This window comes from Plectropomus leopardus, chromosome 11, assembly GCF_026936395.1.
Source record: "Plectropomus leopardus strain MGB_pleo_1.0 chromosome 11, ASM2693639v1, whole genome shotgun sequence".
Lineage (NCBI taxonomy): Eukaryota > Metazoa > Chordata > Actinopteri > Perciformes > Serranidae > Plectropomus > Plectropomus leopardus.
This window is the reverse complement of record NC_142186.1, coordinates 29,527,084-29,551,575: the sequence shown is the minus strand read 5'-3', so window position 1 is coordinate 29,551,575 and position 24,492 is coordinate 29,527,084. Positions and strand designations below refer to the sequence as shown.

The window sequence follows — 24,492 nt, the reverse complement described above, 5'->3', positions numbered from 1 at the left end:
TCTTATATAATACAAGAAAGACGCTGCTACCACAGCTAAAAAGATTCCACTTTCAGTACAGCATACTTCTTAACATTTGCCATCAGTAATGACTAAATATGAGCTAAATCAAACACGACTCATTTGATGCAGTGTTTTCAAACATTTTAATATAGCATGGCTAATAAGACTGATAATGACCAAAAGGTTGTGCACATAGGGTAGAACCTGAAAGATTTCATTTGATTCAATTAAATTTACTCATCAAATGAAATCATATTAATATAATTTCACTGAAATGTTATGTGTCAGTTGTGCATTTTTAACATGCTATGTGTTTTCCTACAATTAGTCTTTTCATAAGTTTAAAAAAAAGCTGAGGCTTTGTGTTGGGCTATTCAATTCATATTTTATATTTTTTAAATATTCTATTATGTTACTTATCTTCTATTTCACTAAACGCAGTTTTTTTTTTCTATTCTAATGTCGAGAAACATTCATGACACAGTATTACATTTCCTGAGACATCTACTGAGAAACCTTTTCTGAATAAAATAACAACACTAAGTCTCTTTTTGGCTAATCTAGCTAATTAAATACCTGACAAATTAATGTATCTCAACACAATGACTCATAAATCATAAAAATCCAATTATGCCATAAAACAGTCATGCTCAGTGATATGCTACACTGCCCACAATGGCTAAAAACACCCAGTTATATTAAAAGGGATGGATACCAGTGTGGCAATATCTTTGATAACAGACAAATTTAGATCGCCTCATGGTACATAATGTGTGCATCTTTCCATACCCAGATTGCATGATAAATAATATTTGTTTAGTCCATCGGTGGATCAGTCAATAAGGGACAATGTAAATCAGCATCATGCAAAACAAATGGCTTTTTCCACAAAAAAAATCCTTTTAACTGAGTATTGCTTTAAAGGCTTTTATGTGAAAGCACTGTGAACAAAGACCAATTAAGATTTGTCACCCAGGTACAAACAGGGTTCTCTTCTTTGGGATGAAAGCAGTGAAAGTGGAGACGTAAATCTCTATAAATCCTTTCTGGGCTTTCTTGGTTTAGCAGCTCTGCGGATACAGTGGCGTTAGAGTTTGAACTCTACTACTACTTCACTTCTCGGGCTGACTGGTGGTGATATGCATGCTGCACACGGTAGTCCTGACACTGCCCTTGACCAGGATCAGCTATTGGATTGAAATCTTGAAAATGGGTTGATCAAAGGAAAAATGGCTCTGAAATCTGATATAATTACATAATCCAGTCTTGGATCAAACCCTCACTATTAGCGCTTTCCCTCCAAAATTAGCGCATGCACGTAGGTTTTTCAGACACAGGTAAACCTGCTAAATACTGTTTTCCCACTGCCAGTAAACACAGCACAAGTCTGACTTTGTGTCAGCTGTTTTGTGTGTAGGGTTAAGTTAGTTGCTGTGCCGTGCGATGTCAGAGACAGGCAGGTAAACAGTAGACAGCAGAGGTCAGACAGAGGTCTCCATAAACTTCTCAGTGGTTTTTTCTATTTCTATATCACTTACTTATTCAGTCTCTTTTTCAAACTCTGTGCAGACTAATTTGGATCGGTTTGTTTTAGTGCCGCTGTCAGAGGAAACGGACGGTAATTAGTGATGGCGCGTGATTGCAGCTCGCCGGTTAAAGAGCTGAAATTATCACGTTCACTCCGGTGTTGCATTTCGATCAATGCCGATTGGAGCCGGAGGTGATAAAAACCTGTGTCTACTGCAGTCATTTGACCAGGTGTGAATGCCGATCATACACATTCCCATTGCATTAAAAAGCCAGATGCTGACCGGTGTTAGCAGGCTTTTTGTGCAGTGGGAATAAAGCTTATATAACGGCTTACATTATAGAACCTACGGGACTTGCCAGTAGTATCCATAAGCTCAAACATTATTGATTTTTCAGCTTTTGAAAAAAGTGGAACCGGGTCCTCAATAGAACTGAGTCCTCATCCCTCCACCCACCTCACCACTAGCTAGAAGCCTGCATTGTGTAAGAAGTCCCATTTAAAGCACTGGTTTTCGGATTTAGTAATCTTGAAAAGTCTGTATCTGTATCCAAAAAAGTCAAACATGTTATGTTATGTAATGTAAATGTAAAAAAAAATCTCAAAAGTAAAATGGATTAGCTGATTCTGGACAGTAAAACATGGGATTTCCAGATCCAGATAATTCGGGTCCAGATTACATTTTTTGAACAACCGGGCCCTGGGGTTAACCCCCCGTGCACAGCCTGCTGTTCCTAAACAGTAAGGTTGGATCAAATGAAAATATTCACACAGAGATAAAATAAGTGAGATTTACCCAGGTCGCCATGGACACATAAAATACCCTCCATTTAACTGACAACATAACATACTATTCTTTTTGTGATTTAAATAAACAAGCAGGCCTACGCACTGGATGGAGCAGCCAACATACGCTCAGAAACAAAGAGTGTCAAACACATTAAAAAGGCACACAAACAATCATTGTAGGCCGGAGTGAGGAGCGACATCTGTGCTTAAGTGTGGGACACACAAGTGTTTCTCCATGAGTCAGCAGAAATTGGACATATTCCACTTCCTCCTATGGACGGGGGCAAAGAGAAGGCCCGTCGCCATGGAAACTATGTCTTTTCCTGTCAGGTCATATCTCAGAGTGAAACAGATGCTGTGAGCAACATACGGACACATGAACAGCACACTCTGACAAAGAGGGGAATTGTTGGAGCTAAGCTGAATGGAGTATATAGGGTTACTCAATACTACAAGGCTGAGCTGTTGCAGTTTAAGGTGCCTCTTAAAGCTACAAACAGTCAGAGCACTGGATCTGTTTATGAGGTCAAAGTCACTTGCAAAGACAAGTCAATTGCAAATGCAGATCCAACTGGATTTCTTTCAAGGTTACAAAGTTACACCAACATGTCCAGGTGTAAAAGGAACATGGAAAAATAGGATTTAAATAATATCCTGACGACACAAATGAGAGTAGGCTTTTACTATTTGAAACCAGAGGAAATTGACTTGATTTCTTTCTAAAACATGGATAGAGGGCAATGAGCAATGGAAGAAGAATTAACCAAAAATTAGCAAGAAATCAGTAAAAACAAACAACAACAAAAAAAGAAAAATAAAGACAAAAGTTTTAAAAAAAGAAAATATCTACTTGAAAAGTTCTAATAATTCTGTGACATAATTTAAAATGTAATTATGATCATTATAAATTTAATTTATCATCTATCCCAAGATTTTCTTTTTTTCCCCTAGATATTTTTCCCTAGCTTTTTAAAAATCATTATCTAAATCTACTAACTTCTTGCAATTTGTGTAATAAATCTTACCAAGTTGCTTATTGCCTTTCCCCATTTTTTTTAAAGAAAATGCACCAGTTTGCTCTAAATACATTAAAATCTGTTTTGTCTTTTTAACAGAAGCTTGATTCTTGTGCATTTTACTCACTCTCACAGTATTCATGTGCCAAAATCTGGCTCTCATCTAACATGGTCCCCAGCCAAAGTCTTCCAGCTGCCTCTCATCTTCTTGATTTGTGTAGTTAGCTGATCTTCATCACTGGGATCAACAACTCTTGGCTGATGTTTTTGTTGTTAAACCTGCAGTTTTGTTTTCTTTTTTTTTTTGGTCACAGTGGACCTTTGACCTTTTGGATATAAAATGTCAGCATGTCATCATTATATGCTAATAAACATTTGTGTGATTTTTCTTGTCATAATTAGCATGTAAATTATTGAGATATGGCCAGAAAGTCACAGTGACTTTGACCTTTGACCACCAAATTCTAATCAGTTCTTTCTCGAGTCCAAGTGGATGTTTGTGCCATATGTAAGGAAACTCCCTTAAAGTGATAGCTCTGGATTTCTGAAGTGGAGCTGTATGAGATACTTGTGTAGTTATTATATTACATACAGTAGCTGGCAGTCGGCGTGCTCCACGTTTGCAGAAACACACGGGGTGCTCAGTGGCTAAAACAGGTTTCCTATACAGCATGGTAATGTTGAGCTATGAGCGGCGCACCCCTGCTGTTTCTGCAAACTGAGTGTCGACAACCAGCTACTGTATGTAATACACTGATAAATATATCATACAGCACAACTTTAAAAATCCCAAACTACCACTTTGAGGCCTTCTTGAGATATTGCATTCACGAGAATGAGACAGATGCAGGGTCACAGTGACTCTGACCTTTGACCACAATCAGTGCATCCTCGAGTCCAAGCGAACGTCTGTGCAAAATTTTAAGAAATTCCCTCAAGGCCTTGTTAAGGTATCGTGTTCAAGAATGAGACAGACGAGGTCACGGTGACCTGACCTTTGACCTACGACACTAAAATCTAGTCAGTGCATTGTTGAGTCCAAGTGGACATTTATGGTAAATTTGAAGAAATTCCCTGTAGACGGACTGGATACTGAAAACATAATGCCTGCGGCCATGGCTGTCACTGGCACTGAGGCATAAAAAACAGTTGCATCTAATGAAAAGGAAGTGATAAAGTCTTGTATAGCTGAGGGGAATTTAAGAGTCGTCTGATAATGCTCTATAAGTCCATCAATAAGAGCAGAAAATTTCACCCTTCACACACCTTTAAACATTAAAAAAAAAAAGCTCCTGCATATGTCACAACTTTGCCTCATGTGTTTGTTATTCTAAAGCCTTATAACATTTCTACTCTGCTCACAATGACAACAAGAGGCATGTACGTTTCTTGTGAGGACCTCCTTATTAATGGACTGGAATGCGGATCACTTGCAGGTTGAGACTCGCTTCTTCAAAATATTCATGTATTCCAACCCACAATCATGCATCACAGATTTGAGTTCTTACCAAAAATCTATTTATTGTGAACGGTCACGGAGTCATCACTGTGGAGGAAGGAGGCTGTGTAAATAATAAACAGAGCAGTATTTGCTGCTGACCACTTGAAACACTGCCCATTTTCACACCTAAGCACACCTAGCCAGTGGCGGCAGAAAGTGGGTAGAGACTATGCCCAGAGGACTTTCTCAATGTTGCAAAAGTGCTCTCCAACATTACCCAACAGTCTAAGAATCACTTCATTTGGAGCAGCAGCTTTTATTTGTATTGGATGGAAGTTAAGTGTGATCTCTGCCATATTGTGCAATAATTCAGTCTTGTGCTACGCTTATGTTTCTGCCTACTTACTACCTCATGATGTCATGTCAATTCAACAATGGAGGGATGTAGGCAAGCACACTGAGAACAGAAATAGATCATTAATTCCTTGTCAGTGGCGAACCGATACTGAGACCAAGACACTGCAGCAAGGAGATGAAATAAACCTCTGCTGAATACTGGGCCAAATCCTATTTCCTTATCATTAAGCCAGCAGAAACACTGTGTCCATCCAGCTGACACACACTGAGTGTGACAGGCTCTGAATCATCTGCAGAGGCCCTATATGTAATCTAAACATACTGCACCAGCGTAGGCCTGCTGCTCTTTTTGCCTTCACGGCTTTACCTCAGTTCAGTTTCCAGTAAAGAAGTTTATATGAGGTCAAAGTACAGACAGCAAGGTGGGGACATGGCATCTCAATGAGTGACAGAATAGCAAAGATCAGACTGTGTAAATATTATAAACTAATATAAATGAGCATATATAAACAATCAGTGCCAAAAAACAATTCATGCACCTTCAATGATAACTAGAGTTGGGTCGATTTCCGGTTTTGCCAGTCCGGTCTGGTCTACGAGATTAAACCAATTTGATTTATGTAAAGCGGCTGAACCAGCATTTGTCATTATGTAATGTCACGTTCTGGCAATTTCAAAAGTAGCCCACCACAGTGCTAAATCCAATCAAAGTGCATATGTAATAAGCAATCTGACAGCCTGATGAATATATCATGTTTGTAAATTTACTAATGAAGCAACGAGTGTCATACAGGTCGTGTGTAATTTATTGCCGAGCCGAGCGGGCTGATGAAGGGGGAGAGCGGCATATGCTTGTTTGTTTACTTTTTGGGTTAATATTAGGAGACATAAAACTCAACCAATATGACAACATTTTGGATTTGAAGAAAACAAAATAGCTGTCCTTACTGGCTGCAGGCACTGTTATGAGATAAAATTTCATCTGACACTTCCTTTCTATTTATATCTGATGCTCGCTATGAAAGTGCTACAGTGGACAAGGACCGACTGATTCATGAAGTTGAAATGAGGAATTATTCATATAAAACCTCCTTATTTCACTACAAAATAGTGAACACACATCAGCTGGCTGGAGGGAGATCACCAGGAAGATTAACGTTTCTGCTACGGTAAATGACCCTGAATAATATCAAGCTAGCTTTAGGATACTTGCTGTTGGCTATATTGTTTGTCATTTCCAGTAAATATCACAATATAAAACATGTCTTCTTATTCAAAAAGTAATGTTACAAAGGTAGGTAGATAGCAAGTAGGCTACTCACCTATCGTTTAAATCTTTATGTCTCTGGTCTGATGTTGAGCACAAAGCTGATAGCTACGAGGTTTGTTTATATGAAGTAACAGAAGTGCATATTTAAGGGACTGAGTGTGGACAAAGAGCTCCAGTGTAATGTGATAGTTAGAGACTTTTCTGTTGGGACAGTGTGTCATTACGTTCAACTCAGAATTGATTGCTGAGTCAAATGGGACCCCTGGTAAAATTATGTAAACCGGTCTGGTCAGGTGTTTGGCAGGGTTGGAAATAAACTTTTTTGTCCACCTGCCACTGTGGCTGATGCATTAAAAAAACTACCAGCCACTCAATAGTTTACCATTGTTTCATTGGCGGGTGAGTGAAGCAAATCGAGCAACCACTTGCATATTTTACCAGCATTTGGCTGGTGGCTTGTGCTAATTCCCATACCTGGTGTTTGGCTTAATATCAAATCAGTCTGAAAATTTTCACACCAGCCCAACCCTCCTGACCACACATACACACAACTGAGGTTCATCTGTTTGTGTTGGCCTTTAGTTGGTTCCAGCCTGAGAGGGAGCATGGAGCTGGCAAGACTCCCTGGTGGCATTGGCTGACCCACTTCTGTGCAACTCTATCCCTAATGTGACCCGCTAGAAAGCCAGAGGACACACATGCACAGGCAAACACACGCACACACACACACACAACTGAAACTGCCTGATTACAAACCCAAGAGGACTGAGCGGCGGAACTACTAAATGCTGCTGATGGCTATCTCTCTCCTTCTCATCCCTCTCCGTGTTCTGTTTCTCTCACTTTGTCTGAAGATCAACCATTAGGGCTCTGCTATCTGATCCAGCTAAACTAGCTATCAACATCCGGAGTGAGTTTCTGGAAGGTCTATGCTTAATCTAGGCTGTCAGTTTCAAGTAGAAAAGTCAATATAATCATGCTAAAGGCAAGATAAAGAGCACATCCTTGCTTTCTTCTTTGATTAAAAAATGTATAAATGAGGCCACATGCAAGAAAGGTGCTTCTTTTAACTATCTCCTCTCTAATAGAGGCTCAAAAATACCCCTAAATTCTCTAAAGATATGTAATGATACACATAAAATAGGTATTATATTTTAGAGGCCAATCAGATTGTTGCTGCACTACCACACAAAACCAAGTGACGCAGCATGTGGAGATAAGTTTGAAGTCTGATGTGTGCTGTGATCAGACAACATTATTAAAAACAAAACCCAGTAAACAAAACTCAGTAATCAAATGTCTTACTGACAGCTGATGTTTGTGCAACGTCTTCCTGGAAGATGAGGATTTGATTAAAAAGACAACTTTGAAGTAAACTGACATTTCGCCAGCTGGAATAGATCACACAAGAGGTGTCTCTTGCTCTAGTCTCTCTATGTATCTGTATTAATGAATATCAATTTAATTTCAAGGTCAAGGCTTTTCAAGTCTGATTTAATTTTGGTCTGCAAATTAATCTGTCAATCACCTGATGAATCGATTAATTATCTGGCCTAGAAAATGACTGAAAATAGGGAACATTGCTTATTTTCCCTGAGCCCAAGGTGTTGCCTTGACTACACAAATATTCAAAAGTATTTAATTGGAATAAAAGACTAAAAAAGAAAGAGAGAGGCTGACAATTCATCACATTGGAGAAACTGGTACCAGAGTTTTGCTTGATAAATGACTTGAAGAATAATTGATTCTTTTCTTGCCAGTCAACCAACTGATTAATTGAGCAATTGCTTCAACACTACTTGTATTTCTAACCATTTCTCATCCCTTCACGTCTTAAAGGTACACTTGGTAAGTTTCATAAGAAGTACTTTTATACTTTTAATGTTTGCTGAAACCATCACTACATCCACATAATAGTACATGAGACAGATAGTCTGTGAAAAACATCATCTTCCTCCTCCTCGCAGTGCCTCTAATGGCATTTGCAAGAATCTACCATTGGCTGGAGGAAAAAAATCAAATCAGAGCAGAGGAGTCTCTCATGCAGCTATCAATCACGCAGGCTTTTACGTGTATCCGTTGAATTGGATTCGGCAGTTCAATATGAATATAAGACTATTTCTTCCTCTTTTTTTGGTTCCTTTTTTCTGGGTTCTGTCGGACCTTCAAGGTGACAGTGACATTCACATAACAAATTATAAACAAGCCACATTATCCCTAAAGAGCAATCTGAAATGTGCCACACTGTTTGCCCTCACTGGATACCCCCCAAAAAAGGCAGAGTCTGAATCATATTAAGTTGCTGTGAGCTGTAAATTTGCCATTTCTAGGTCAAAGGCAGAACGGTATCTCGTAGCATGACCAGGCAAAGCCTCTCCTCCTCCGGAAAGCTGCCCCTGTCGCACCCAAACTCACCCCCGATCTAAAATGCCACGTAGGGCTAGTAAATCTAGCAAATGATTCCTCCATTCGGGCAAATTAAAAAATATATACATATAAATAATGTCACTAAAATAATGTCACTAATATAGTATAAAGACCGAATCACAATGTTTATTTACAATAACTTCCAGCTAGAAAACCGCCACGTAAAGTACATAAAATCAAAAAGCGCTGAGCAAACTATGCCTTAATTGAGTAGTTTTAGCCAACTTAAAAAGCTTAATTAAGAATATATCTACAGCCTCTGACTGATGACACCAATCTCTGACTCTCGTGGCCATACAATCATGTCAATCGCTGCTTGTGACTTGCTGTCATATGGTCAAACTAGGTAGAGCTGATCAAATAAGAATCAAGATTCTGTTATTACTTTTCCTATTTCTCACCTCAATTGTTTTCCTAAATATATTTTAGTGCACTTTTTAGCTTTTTAGGTTGTTTTCATTAAGATGCAGTAATGCCATGAGAAGCACCATAAGAAAGTGGAGAAACATGAGTTTTTCACAGATGATCTATCGCATATGCTACTCGTGTCGATAAAATGACAGTTTCAGCAAATATTGTACCTTAATTTAACAACTCCTGCTTTAAGCAGGTTGCAGATTAGTTAAACAACAGAGCAAAAAGCAGAACTACAATAAATCCAGCTCACTGACATTTTCTGTGCTTTGCAGCTAAAAATACTAACCAGCCAGACAAGCACACTGCTCTGTTGCTAATGTCAGGTCTCGGTGACTGTGCAGGCAGAGGCTTGATGTTTCACTGTCTATGTCAGCAATGATATAGTAACAAAGCAGGGTGACCTAAGTTTTGGGGGACATACAGGCTAGTATGAGCTCATCTTGTGTACTAAGTGTGTGTACATGCATGTGTCTGTTTATGTGTATGTGTGTGTTTGCATGTGCGTCTGATCCGGCCATAGTCTGGAAGGAGGAACAATGGCATTCCTGTGCTCTGAGCTCCAGGTGGCTGTGGAAACCCAATCCCAAACCAAGCCTTGCTGGCACACAGAGTGCCGGGAACGCCGAATGCTGCTGCCTCCCTCCGGAGACATGGGCCAGAATAGAGCTATTGTTCCAGACCAGCTCGGAGCAATAAATGCACCACAGCCACCCTCTGTACATAGCACATACACTCACAAATACCAATACACATCAACGGAGTGGATATCAGACATTTTACCTTCAATTTGATTTCATATACTGTGCAGCAAAGCCAAGGGAAAAACAAAAGTCTACAAATATCTGTTTCAGAGAGCCTAATTAAAAACACAAAAAGGTAAAACATCTTGGTTGCATTTGATCACAGGCTTTATAATTGAGTTTTGTACAGATTAAACTAATTGCATTCCAAAGGATATTATTATCATGATTATTACCACCTGTAATACCATTACACGATGGAAACACACACAACCTAATACTTACACGTGCTCTCTATACGAGCTTAAACCACAGTGACGCACCCACACATTTTATCCCTTATACATGTCGAGAGCCCTCATTGAAGTCATTAACTTCTTATAGGCAGAGCCTTATTTCATCGGAATTCAAATACACATAACTAAATTTAGGTCCCGCAGATTGGCCAAAATGTTGCCAATCTTCAAAACTCTCAAATCAAGTATATGTGAGAGTGAGATACATACACAATAGCAGGCACATCTGCTGAGGCCTGAACACACAGTCACCACACAGAGCAGGAAACGCATCATGCCGACTCCACGGCCTTGAAATGAGGAACATGATTCATTTCCTTTCGATGCTGGACAGTCATGGCTACACATAGAGCTGAGTTTAGACATGCAGCTCTGAAGCAAGCAAATATGACACACATACAACCTCGGGGATAAAGAGTAAAGCTTGCCCAGGGCAAGTAAAATGCCATGTAGGGCTAGTAAATCTAGCAAATGATTCCTCCAATCGGGCAAGTGAAAAAATTTTTTAAAAAATAATTTTAAAAAAAAATTAATTAAATAAATAATTAAAAAAACATGGAAAACTGACGTTTAACAATGTTGTAAAAAACTCAGATTTCTATGTAATTTTTAGTATACAGCAGGTTAAGTGTGTAAAAAGATGCTCAATCAACAGAGAAATGAATGCAGTCCATATTCAGAGACTGTGCCTTAAAGTTGTGATGAAGATTAGCTGTGCTTTAGGGCAAAGCTAATGGCGATTATAGCAGACAATAAACAAGTATACTGTAAAGACCGAATCACGATGTTTATTTACAATAACTTCCAGGTAGAAAACCTTCACGTAATGTACATAAAATCAAAAAGCGTTGAGCACACTATGCAGTAATTGATTCGTTTTAAGCCACCTTGAAAAAAGCTCTGCTTAAAAAACATCTATATCTGTTTATTTATAGACTATATTAAGAATATTTCCATAGCTTCACCTTGCTGTAGGACAGCCCTTACCTACTGGGATTAAAAGCCATTATCTCAAAAACACTAGACTCTATTGAGAAAAACTTGCTGTTCTATTGCTGCCTCCATTAGCTATTATGCAAGGTGAAACAGAGCAAATATTCAAATATTGCGTTTTTTTTTTTTTTAGATGACTAAAATTTTGCTGCGTCCCCATTCACTGCAGTATGCAGTTTAGCTTCCATGCTGGTATGTTTGGTTTATCAAAGATGCAAGCAAATCAACACAGTTCATAAAATAAGCACAACAGAAACCTCAGATGGGTCCGACCACTGTATTCAACAACTATATTTTTATATGTTACAGTTAACATTGAAAATGAGAACAGAAATAAACAAGTTTGCTGAATGTACATATTTCCCCAATCTAAAACAATAACCAGTTTTCTACCTTGGAAATGACTTTTGTTGTGGGCACGACATCACAGTGATTCCCTCTTTAAAGCCCCTTTCCCAGTTTAAAAAATCCTGCTAACATCTGGGTTTTTTTAATGCAATGCGAAAGGTTATACTTGGCATTCACACCCCTGTCAAAGACTCTGCAGTAGTCATGGGTATTAATCAGCTCCTGCTCTGATCGACAGTAATGGAAACACAACACCCACATGAATTTGCTGATTTTAGCCCCTTAACCGGCAAGATGCAATGACATGTTACCACAAAATACTCTCTGTCTCCGGCCACGCAGCGCTCAAACGTCGATCCAAATTAGTATGCACCAAGTTTAAGAGAGACTGAATAAGTACAAGATATATAAAAAGACAAGGATTACCTGAGTTTAAAAAAAAACCTGTGTACACATGTTCATTTTGGTGGAAAAGGGGTATAAAGATAGAAAGTGACGCTACAGTGCTATTAGATTCCCGGGATGCAATGACAATGCAGAGATGTTAGTAGTGTAAATGTGAAATGCTCGGAAACACTGACCAGACTGGGCTTTTTCCGAAGGAGACATGCGATAAAACAGAGCGTTTCAGACCGAGAATGAATACAGGTATATTCAGGCAGATGGTATGAGGAAACAATGTGTTTTTTCGAGGTTAAAGCATGCAAACATGTTCTAGTAGAAACCCAAAATACGAGTACAAACCTGAAAATGAGCATGATATGAGACCTTTAAACTCTGAACCCAAATCAGGAAAAATGCTTGTGCTGACAACCTGCAAGTCACAAGTACTATTCACATTTCAAGGCAGCATGCACAAGTTAGTACCTCCTCTGAGCAGTGTAGCTGCACCACACAGATATTCCTATTCAAAATGTGATCAAAGCAAACCGTTCATGTTCAGGGATCATGGGACCAATGCTACAGGTAGCACAAGGCTACAGCAGCTTCCCTCCAGCTGCACAGCATATTGTCCTACTGCATACAGACAATGCCACACACACACACACACACACACACACACACACACACTGTATAAATAATACAAGCTCCTCTTTTCCTTTCCTTTACAAAACATGACAGATTGATTTAGTTGGTTCTCTGACAATTCTACAGCTTCATCTGCTCTGCAGCTGCAGACTTGAAGGATTGATAGTCAAATCATTTTTGTTTTTAAATCTCCTGAGATAATTACAGCATTATCAATGCATGGTCACTCACGCAATGAGTTTCTCTTTCACACATATCAGGCCCCACATGCTTAACCTTTTGAAACCAGGAGGGCTATCACTTTCCTTGTGCTGCTTTCAGATGCCTTTCACAAGTATTTAAACCTTTGAGCCCAGAGTCAATTTCTTTCAAAAAAAACATTGGGAAAAGGCAATGAGAAACTTAGAAATATTTCACAAATTGCAAGGAATTAGTAGATTTAGAAATTTTCTTTTTTTAAAAAAAGCTCCAGAAAAATGTCTAAGATAAAAAGAAAAAAAGCTAGGATAAAACTATTTATTAGACTTCTAACTTAGCCTTACTTATTAATTAGATCATATTATCATGATTGAATTTTTTTAACATGTTACAGAATTATAATTTACAAGCACTTTTTTCCCAGGTCATTTTCTTTGTTTACTTTAACTTTTTTTCAGGTAACTTTCATGCATGGTTTACTAACTTCACTTGTGTTGTTTCTCCTTTATTTGCTCATTGCCTTCTACCCATGACAGAAATCAAGCCAATTTACGTACGTTTCAAATGGTAAAACAAAACCCCTATAAACAGATCTTCTTTTCAGACTGAATTACAAGAAATGTAATTAAGCTCTGCTCAACAGAGGGGGAGGGCCCTAAAAATCTGCAGCCCCTCAAGGAAGGAAAGCTGTTCAATCTAGTTTCCCCCCTCCTCCCTATATGTGTCAGGCTAAGCTACATCATCTGACCTCTATGAGGACACAGGAGACACAACAAGCTCCAAGCAGGGGTTAAACTCCGGGGCTGTGATGCAACACCGAAGCTCAGAAATGTTCGTGAGAAAACTATAAAAGACGTTTACCAGGAAGAGGACATTTGCAGTCAATACAGTGACCATTTTTCTCAACGTTAAGCACGAACAGCTTTTGGGAATTGTACGGTATCTGTCAACTGCCTCAAAAGCCATTTGAATGGACTGTTAGAGTTAGAAAGTTATTTTTTTAAATGGTAGTACTAAATGTCTATGGGGGAAAAAAACTAGGGTAAAACTATGGCTATAATTATCATGTTACATATTTGAAATTATGTAACAGAATTAATATATTTTTAAGCATTTTCCTAGGTCATTTCCTTGTTTTTTTCATCTTTTACTTTTTTAAAAAACTTACTTTCTGTTAATTTTCGTGTAAGTTTGACTAATTTCTTGCTAATTTTTGGGTCGTTTCTTTTTTCAGTGCTCATTATCTTCGTCACATTTTGAAAGAAATCAAGCCAATTTACTCAGGTTTTAAACAGTAAAAAACTCCCTTAAAAAGCTATTTTTTCTTTAATTGGATTACAAGGAATGTGATTAACTGGTGTTGAGGGGGGTATTTTCAAATCTGCAGCCCAAATACACTATACTTGCAACTTTAGCCTAGTGAAGTTGTTTTATTCTAAAATAACTGCAGTATTGATACTGTAAAGTAGTAAAATGGTTACTGAGAAATAAATGAGTTGTCATTATAACCTTTCTAAAACAGAAAAGTTTAAGGTGGCCTAGACCTTTGCACAGTAGTGTATGTACGTTTTTGTCTCAATTAAACAATATTTAAAAAAACGAAGTAAATGTGGATTTCTTTACATTCTTAAACAAACAAATTACACATTAAAAGCTCATTAATGCTCACGAGGAAACTAGACAAGACCTTCACCAGGTAGAGGACATTTAAAGTCCACACAGGGACCATTTTCCCAAACTTTAAACATGGACAGCTTAAAAATATATGTGGTTATGTGTTAAGTGTCTCATTTGAATAGACCGTTAGGGAAACTCGCTGCAGTCAAATGCGGCAAAGTGAAAGATAACGTTAACCTGGCCCATTCACGACAAACCGACAGTCAGAGAGTGAAGTATTTACGAGCGTCAATATTACCAACACAAAAAACATCCGTACATTCAAGACACTCGACACCGGCTTTGGAAACAGTAACTGCGGGGTAATTTAGCTGCGAAGTAAAAGTGAAAATGTGTGTTTAACGGTCAGTCGCATCACATCCACCGTTGCTTGGCTGCTTCTGTCAACACTGCCATAGCGCCAGTCCGCTGCTACCAGATACCGTAACTGCCCCAAAACAAGCCTGACAGTGTGACTCAAAAACAAGATTAAAGCAGTGAATTTGTTAGCTTACCTAGTAGGAGAGGGCACCTCAATCCACGGCGGGCTAGCTAGGAGGAAGAAAACCGACGGTTCAAAGTATCACAGCTAAGTTAGCGGGCTAGCTAGCTTAGCGAGCTAACGATGGGGGGGAGTGTGGTCCTCTCAGTGTGTCGTCGAGACAAACCTCAAAAACCAAGCCGGGGGAGAGGTGTTTATCGCGTTCACTGCGGCCACAAGAGCAACGTCCAGTGTCAAAAGGCGGTGTAAGAAGAGACATCCACGTGGAAAGACCGTGGTTGTGTTTGGGGTCGAGCCGGGAGTAGCGCTATGCGGTGTGTGGTCTCTCTCCGGGCGGACGCGCTGCCTCTGCCTGGCCTGAAGTCCGTCTGACTGAGAGAGAGGAGCTCCGCTGCTGATGTGCGGAGCAAACAGAGGCAGCATCACTGCTCATCCCTCCCTTCACCACCTCAACCCGGAAGAAATACTACATATGACCCCATCCTCTTTAGTCCAAAATATATTACAGATGCAGTCAAGTCAATTTTATTTCACTCTTAGCCTCAGAGGGCTTTACAGCATGCGACATCCCTCTGTCCTTAGACCCTCACATTGACTAAGGAAAAATCCCCCAAAAAAACCTTATAACGTTTTTTTTATGCAATGTGTGCAATACATTTATTTTTGGGCTGTGCAATAACATATCACACTGCTTCTCTTAATATTCCTCTGTTGATTGTATCTACTATAGCACTCTTTTTTTCCTCGTTATTAACTCGTTTATTCACCTTTATTTATATTTTATATACTATTTTATATTTATAGGATTTGTATTTCAAATTTATATAATGTATAGTGTCTAATATTTACATTTTGCTGTCTTGTAAATAATTTCCCTTTCAGGAATGAATAAAGTAGCCTATTTTCTTTTTTACTCTATTCTATCCAAATGCTGCACCATCCATGTAGTCTTTGCCGATGATATTGGCCACACAAATTTGGATTTAACAATATTAATTTAAGCATTGTTTGGTTTATCAAAATTGACAGAACTGACAGAAAAATAAAAATTCTTGTGCCTGTAATTTACCTAACAGTAAGCTAAAATGCAAGGGTAGCCATTCACACAAAACAACCAGAGACACAGAATTATCGCAATGAGACACAAAACAACCACAAAGACAAACAAAATGACTACAAACAGACACAAAACAACCAAGAAAGACACACAATTACCACAATAAGACAGAAAGTCCCTTATAGAGACCCAAAATGACTACAGCACAACCACAAGGACACACAAAAAGACCATTAACAGATGTATAATAACTAAAAAAAAAGGGCAAAACAACTTTAAAGGCCTGAAGTCAGTCTGACTTTGAGAGAGAGAGGAGCTACGCTGCTGATGTGTGGAGCAAAGAGAGGCAGCATCACTGCTCATCCCTCCCTTCACTACCTCAACCCGGAAGAAATACCACATCTAATACCATCCTCTTTTAGTCCAAAAAAAATGTACAAATGCATCCAAAAGCTGCACTGTCCATCAAGGTGGTTTTTGCATGTGATACTGGCTGCACAAATAATTCAACAATATTAATTTATGCATTGTTTTGGTCATTAAGATTGACAGAACATTTGGTAGAAAAAAAATTAAATGATGATAACCTATTAGAATTAGAATATTTAACAGAGATCACACAAATGATCAAGTCAGAATGTAAATGTCAAACTATCAGATAGTATTTTACATTATAGTTATGGACCATACATATATCACTAACAAAAAACCTTGCAGGTTATCTTGTTTGAAACAAGGACAAGTCAAAAGACCACAGAGAGACACGAAAACACCACAAAGAGATTCAAATGTACTGAAAAGAGACATAAATAAACGACAAAAGACACAAGATCACCTCTATGAGAAATGAATTTAGAATTAAGAGATCCAAACAGATGTATAAAGACACAAAACAACCAAAAGAAGAAACAAAAACACCACAAAGAGATATAGAGAAACTACAAATAGACAAAATAACTACAAAAATGGGAACCAGATAGAGACACAAAGGGCTACAAAGCAACATAAAACAACCAACAATACACAGACATTATTACTACAGAGACACTAAACACAAACAAAAAACAACACAAAGCTTTATGAGACCCAAACAACTACAAAAACATGCAAAAACAACCAAAAAGAGACACAAAACAATTACAAAGTGCTACACAACCAAAGAAAAAAAATTGCCTTAGAGACCTGACTAGAGACCGGACTACAAAAAACACTACAAGGAGACACAAAACAACTAAAAGAGACAAAAAATTACCCCAAAGAGACACAAACAGCACAAAGTCTGTGCTCAGTCCTATGTAGGACGGATTGTGGGGCCCTTTGCATATCTGTGCCCAAGGGCCCATTGTCTCATAATCTGCCCATTTTAAAGGGTAAGATGAATCACATGCGTAACTGTAATGAAATAATTTCATACAAATCCCTCAGTAAGTAAGTAAAGTAAAGTTTCATGTCATTCATCTTTTGCCTGAATAGGCAGGCAGCCTCGTTGGGATCACTAGTGGCTAAAAGAGGTCGTTTATATTGTTTTAACCAAAGAAAGAAAATATGTACCAGCAGCACATGGACCCTCAGGGAAGCTGCTATTGCCCATGGAAAACAAGAATTTCAACACATTCAAAGCAAACAATACTTTGAGTGAAACAACAAGAAACCCAACTGAAGCTTCTCCATCCTTTTTTAAAACTAGAGTTTTGAAGAACTTTTCAAATATTTTACTGCCTATAAAAATGCAAGACATGAAAAGTGGCTCCTGTATCCAACGTCCTTGCCATGTTTTTCTATTTTTAGTAATCCATCTATTTATCCCTTGAACTTATCAGTCTGTATTAATCAAAGCTGCTTCATGTTCCCAAAGTCTTATCAGGTCATTGGATGATACAATCTTGAGTGCAGGAAAGTTTCATATCTGAATTAATTGGGAAACTTCAACACTGATGAAAACTAGAATTACCGCCATGTGGTTGTATCCCTCCATACACCAGTCAAGTTTCCATGTTTCACACAGAAGGTCTATACAATCAGCACATTATAGAGGTGGACACCCAAAATTTGTGGCATCAATTCAGTATCTGACCAAATGTCTCTCCTTCTGTTCCTGAGTTATGATGTTGAGTAATGGCCAAAAAAGTGTTTTTGCGGAACATTATGATGTCACAGTTGATCTTTGACTTGGATAGAAATGTCAAAACTTAATAATTATATCCGCTTAGACATATGTGTGAAATGTGAGCATTAGAATTCCTTGGCCAAAAAGAGGTTTTATGAGGTCACCTTGACCTTCGACCATCAAATTCTAATCAGTTTAGTCTTGAGTCCAAGTGGATGTTTGCACCAAATTTGAGGGAACTCCTTCAAGACCATCCTCAGATACTGTGGTCACAAAAATGAGACGGATGTAAGGTCACAGTGACCTTGGCCTTTGATCACCAAAATCTAATCAGCTCATCCTTAAGTCTACTCGAACGTTTGTGGCAAATTTGATGAAATTTCCTCAGGGTGAGATGAGATGACAGGTTATAAGGAATGAGATGGATGCAAGGTCACGGTGATGTTGACCATGGACTTTCAGTTCATCCAAGAGGTTGTTAATGCCAAATTTGAAGAAATTCTTTCGAAGTGTTCTTGAGATATCACATTCACAAGAATGGGATAGACGGACAACAAAAACAAATATGCCTCTGACCTCAGGCGTTGCCAGTGCTGTTACATTATCTATCCAACAGGAGGACACATACATGTTCATAGAAGCCTTTTTGTTTGAGTTTCTGGGTACCTTTGTGTTGAAATATGTACTCATAAATGACAAATCACTGCTGAAACTGGTGGCAAGTTAACTAAAAGGTCGATATGGCAGAGGGCTTTAACTACCACCTGTTTTTATGGGCCACTACTTGCAAACACGCCATCAATCCAATAAGACCGCCGATGCAGCTAAGAGTTTGTCACATATTGTTTCATGTCGAGGATAGAAATTGGACTGAAAACGGTGGAGAAAAAGAGAGTGGGAAAGAAAATTGGCTCCTCTTTTCCACCTGAAGGAAGAGGAGAACTGTTTATGGCAAACACTCTCAGTTACAAGGTGCTATAAATAAGATGTCAACAGTATTGCTCACTATTACCTGTTCCATCAGGGGAGTGTTTAAATGTCTTGACTGCAGGCATAACCTTTTTTTCGTCACAATTTATTACCAGAATAAGAAAAGCACTTGGGAGTGCTCAGACCGTTGCCGGTGCCAGGCAGCGCTGTAGCCGCCTGACTCAGTGAGTTTATTTTCTGCAGTTGATACCAATTGATTGGCCGCTCATTCACATAGATTATCAATGCTTTTTTTTCTGATTGGCAATACATTCACGGGTGTAACTCTGTGTAAGATTCACGGTGGCCACCACATGATGTGCAAGATGCAGTGTCAGTCCGCTCTTTTCCCAGTTACACATGCAAATTGGTTTGTGTCGGCGTGGCTGCCAAACTCCTGTTGCAGATAATGAAGTCAGAGAGGAGTCGTGTCTCATTTTTATGACTCAACGTTCTACCTGCACAGGCAGGAAACACTCTGCCTCGACTTGATGAGATGCGAATAGCAATACGGCAGCACTTCTGGGTCAGGTCATGCAGAATGTATTCAGGAAGCGAGATTCAGTGCAGTCAGTGATTAAATATGAGATACACACAGTCTATTTGCATTCTCCCGGACAAACTTGCCTTCTTGTATTAGTCATTATACATCTGCAAAAGGTTCTTACAACTTTGGGTTTTTTGTTGTCTGCAATTATATCTTTCATTTGGATGAAAAAACCTACTGTCAGCTACTTTTGGGATACAGAAAATCCACTTTAAAGGTGTGAAGGATTTAATTTAAAAAGACAGTTTGATTTTGCTGTTCTTTGGACACATATCTTGTTCACATTAAGAGTAGATGTAAGACTTTTGTCTTTGATAAAGCTTACCCAGCTGGAACCAGTGCTGTTTGACATTAATACCCAGTTGAATTTAGATTGTGACATTGAGTGACCAAAGTTCAGTGTCAGGATAACATCTAATGCCAGCATCAACAGCATTTTGTTCAACTGCATTTTGGATGCAAATTTGGACAGATCCTAAACTACTGTAACGGGGTGCGGACCTAACTGCAGCACAACAGAGCAGGTGAGCTGTTGGTAATGACCTTTATTTAATCTTTTGGCAGATTGAATAGAGCAAATGTGAGTATAATCGGGGTGCAGGTAAGTAGGGACAGTTATCAATTATGTGGTGGAGCAGAGTTCATGGGTCGAGCAGAGTTCATAGAGAAACGGGTGAGTTCACATTCACAGCCGCCCTCTAATAGTTTGGGACATATGGAAAGCAAATATTAGAGGGAACATTATAGCATATTCTTCCTCCCTTAAAACCAAATCCATATTACAGCACAAAGAATACCGAAAACGAATGATGTTTCGACATAGTTTGTTGTGTATAAGCATAAGTCAGCCTCAAAAGCTGTGCCAAAAACTGCATTTCCTTTAATGGCCACTTGAGACTGGCTCCAAATTTTACAGCAGAAATAAAACCTTTTTTAAGACTATTTTTTGGCTTTTGACTTTTTTTTTCAAAGACTAAAAGCGGTAGATTAACAGGAGGAGAGAGAGGGGATGGCTTGCAGCAAAGGGCTGTGGGGTGGAATCAAACCTGCAGCTGCTGTGTCAAGGACATAGCCTTTAAACATGGGACACCGGTCCAATCAGGCAAGCTACCAGGTACCCCAAATAAACCTTTTTTTAACGGCCTGGCACAAAAATGGCTTTGGTCTCTATAGCTAATTTCAACATCCATAACAACTGTATGGGGGATGATCACTCACCTGTTTACATTTTATTAAGGCCAAAAGTTAAGCATATTTATCTACACAGTTTTCAGATGACTCTTTAAGTGCTTATAATCCATGAATAGTGCAAATAGAAAAGTTGAAAGCAGACTTTTTCCTCATGCAAGTGTCTCTTATTCACTAAACAAACCTCATATTCACATTCTCTATCCACTCATACAGATGTCCTGAAACGATGCAGGGTCTGCCTGCACACACATGCATGGATGCCTGCACGTGATCCCCATTACAAACATTGACACATATCCAGCACCAGTCAATGGCCTGCTGACACAGATCAATATGCTGTGCTTCAGGCTGTGGCTTACATGTTTAGCTTGCATACCACCCAGAGTCACTAGAGCAGAAAACTCCACCAACTCGCTTACATAATCTCATTTTAAATTACATCCCCAGCAGCATGCATGCATGCATATGTGTGCGTGTCAACTTGAAAAATCAACTTCACTGTGAAAATGCTTTTTTTATGGTTATTTGCAGCAACAGGGCAGTTTCGAGAGGCATCGCAGACAGCTGAGAGCAATACTAAACAGTTTCCCTTGTTTGACAGAAGAGCTCTGCATGGCGCCCAGGTGTGTTTAGACTTCAAACTTGAGTACAGCTGGTGCAAAATCTTTGACTTTGATGTCGCTGGTTCCAGCCTGCTGCTCCAGCCTGAAGTCTGCCTGATATCGTAAGTGATGTGTTCATAAGGAAAGGGTGTGTGTGCGGCTCCAATGCCCCACAGTTACAGCTCATAGTTTAACTTCACCCATAAAACATTAATATCTGTTTGCAATTGAGCTCGAGCAGAGTCTCTAGATATACTTTATTCATGCAGCTGGCAGCAGCAGTGTGCCAGTGCTGAAAAATGAATGAGACATTTGGAGAGACCTTCCTCTGAATCAGCATTTCCCCTGCGAGTGTGGTCCTGCGTTCGCCGTAAGATAGGACAAGGCTGGCAAAGAAGCCGTTAAAGATTCTCTGTGTGTGTCTCAAACACGCATCCACACATACGGTGTTACACCAGCATCCCTCAGTTCATCAAGGTCTCCGTAGCAGCTCAGAGGGCACTGTGTTGAATTTCGATATGGTGGATCTTTTTTTTTGTGCATGAAGACGTCTGGATGCTGACAGGTCCTTCCCTGGTGGGCCAGCACAGACTGATGGATGTGCTAGAGGCAGTTTCCCCTCAAAGGTGTTTGTGTGAAACGCTGTGACTGAACGACAAGAGAATAACCATGTACCTCCCAAGGCATAGCACGCTGCTCTAATCAACCAGCAGATTACCGGAGGCCACGTCAGCCTGCAGAGTATCGCTGACAGCTAAGCCTGTTTAATTTTACCTGAGCTCCTGTACTTTATGAATCCCTGAAAGGAAAAGTTTTTCTCACTTCATTTCTTTGATAGGTTAGGTCAAATGAAGTGTCTATAGTTGCTTTTAGTTATATTCAAATAATACTTTCATATATTGCTCAGGCTCACATGTAGAGCAAATCGTGCTCTACAGAGGTGCCTCCAAACCCAGGGGTCCAAAAAGACTGAAGGCTCAGTAAATAAGTCTTCTTTTTGTCATATTTGCTGGAACATTATATCCTGACAGTAGTACATGAAACACATGCTCCTTTGGCTCCTCCTAATGCTCCTAATGGCATGTGCAAGAGCCGACTCCTGCCTGAATTAAGTTTTAGTAACTGCTTGTCCACACCACAAGCTGTGTAAGAAGATGGACCACATGACAGCTCCTCAAAAGTAAAGCCAAAACATTTCAATTGCCCCCTGGTGGCCGGCTCCAAGATGTCATAAACCTCAGCCCCTGTGGGTCACACCAATAAGTCAAACTACAAATTAAGTTTTCTTCAAACATTGTTTATATCATTTAAGGTAGTTCTTTTCTCCCTGAGGAATGTAAAGGGTTCATTTCTCTAAAAAAAATTGTTTTAAGTGACTGACAGCTGTGTGTGCCAATCAGTGTGCACGAGTGTTGAAAGTGCTGCTTGCAACTGGTCAGAAGGCGCCAGAACTTGATATCACAAGGACTGCTATTGCACAGACTTTGGCCGCAAAGTACGTCACCAGAGCAGGATAGCAGCGGCCGTATATGGGATACGTTATTGCTCTTAATGCTATTGATTTTCATACAGTGGGCCTTGCATATCTTTATGCAGTCTAAGTATGTATGTGTGTATAGCTAGATAGATAGATAGATACACTAATTTCCTCTCCATTCATCAGTCTTAAATACTGACAAATACTTTATATTAACAAATGTTCAGAGACATTGATGCATGCTATTTTAGAGGTTTCCTGGCTAACTGAGTGATCCCAGTTAGAGCAACACCTCCACCCAGACTGACATTCCTTGTACTTTCCCACGAATAGTAGGGTATTTTACTTTTCTATTTAACGTATGATGTGAGAAAGTGGGAAACTATTGCAATAAACTCCTAATTTTGTTTTACATGTAGTCTGAACTACTTTTTCTTTGTATCTTTGGTTAACCAAACTAGATTTGATACAACTTAATTCCACTGTGAAGTCAGTTGTAATTTGGAAAGCGATGCTTCAAAGTAGCTTCCCAACTCTGTGCACTGTATCCTTTACAGAGAGGTTAGCAGCTTTTTCTTTTATTTCTATTGCAGAAAAAAAATTTCTCATAAATTACAAAATACTTGAATTGCAATCTGTTACAGTTACTTAAAAAAATATGCAATTAAATCACAGTTACTAATCAAAATGTTGGTGTTTATGTTGGTGCTTATATGTAGAATATAACATTCATTCTGTTGCACTGCATCTTTTTGTCGTGTGGGAATGGCTTCTTTTGGCACAGTTTTTTTTTTGGACATTTTTTCAACTTCAGGACCCAATTTAAAAGATTTGTTGGAAAAGAAATCAAAAGTAATCAAATGTACCTAATAAGTTATATTACTTTGATGAAGTAACTAAAAAAGTTAGATTGCTTATTACATTTTTAAAAGGGTTACTAGTAATCTGTAACCTATAACATTTCAAAAGTAACTCTGAAGACTGTAATAAGAGTGTTTTTCTATGGTTTGCACAGATCTCCCACACCTTGTGGGTGCAAGACCGCTGTTTAAACACATGGGGGCAGCAGCACTCCACTGAGTCCCTCAGCTGCAGAGCCTTACTGTGTCTGTGTACCAATGATAATGACGGCTTTTTATAATACTTTATTGTTTTCCATTATTTATTTATTCATTTATTAAAAAACTACACCTAATTTGTATGTTACTTAATGCGTTTTAATGGACCTTAACGTATTTTTTTAATGTTTTGTAAAGTGTAAAGTACTTTGAATTCGCCTCAACAAATTGTCCGAAGTTAAATTCGGAAAACAGCAGTGCGCGCGCGTTAGTGTAGCGCGCGTGCCCGTGCGCCACACGTTCGACTCGTTCCATTATGACGTAATTAGAACGTTCACTATAAAGCATTTCGTCATTGTTTCGTCATCTGATCTCTTTTTTAAGTCATCACACGAAAAATTACCACAAACTTTCTGGACGGAGAACAACGAGGTTGTATCGCCTGCGTGTTAGAGAGCCAACATAACAACAAAG

The 24,492-nt window shown here is 39.0% G+C and overlaps 1 protein-coding gene across 1 annotated transcript in view; it reads right to left on the bottom strand.

Moving 5' to 3' along the window:
* Nucleotides 1-15,437, bottom strand: part of galnt1 (UDP-N-acetyl-alpha-D-galactosamine:polypeptide N-acetylgalactosaminyltransferase 1) — a 66,908-nt gene extending 51,471 nt beyond the window's left edge. Inside the window, exon 1 of the mRNA XM_042489870.2 lies at nucleotides 15,024-15,437. The gene's annotated coding sequence lies outside the window, so the exon portion shown is untranslated. The remainder of the gene's footprint in view (nucleotides 1-15,023) is intronic.
* Nucleotides 15,438-24,492: the final 9,055 nt, after the last annotated feature.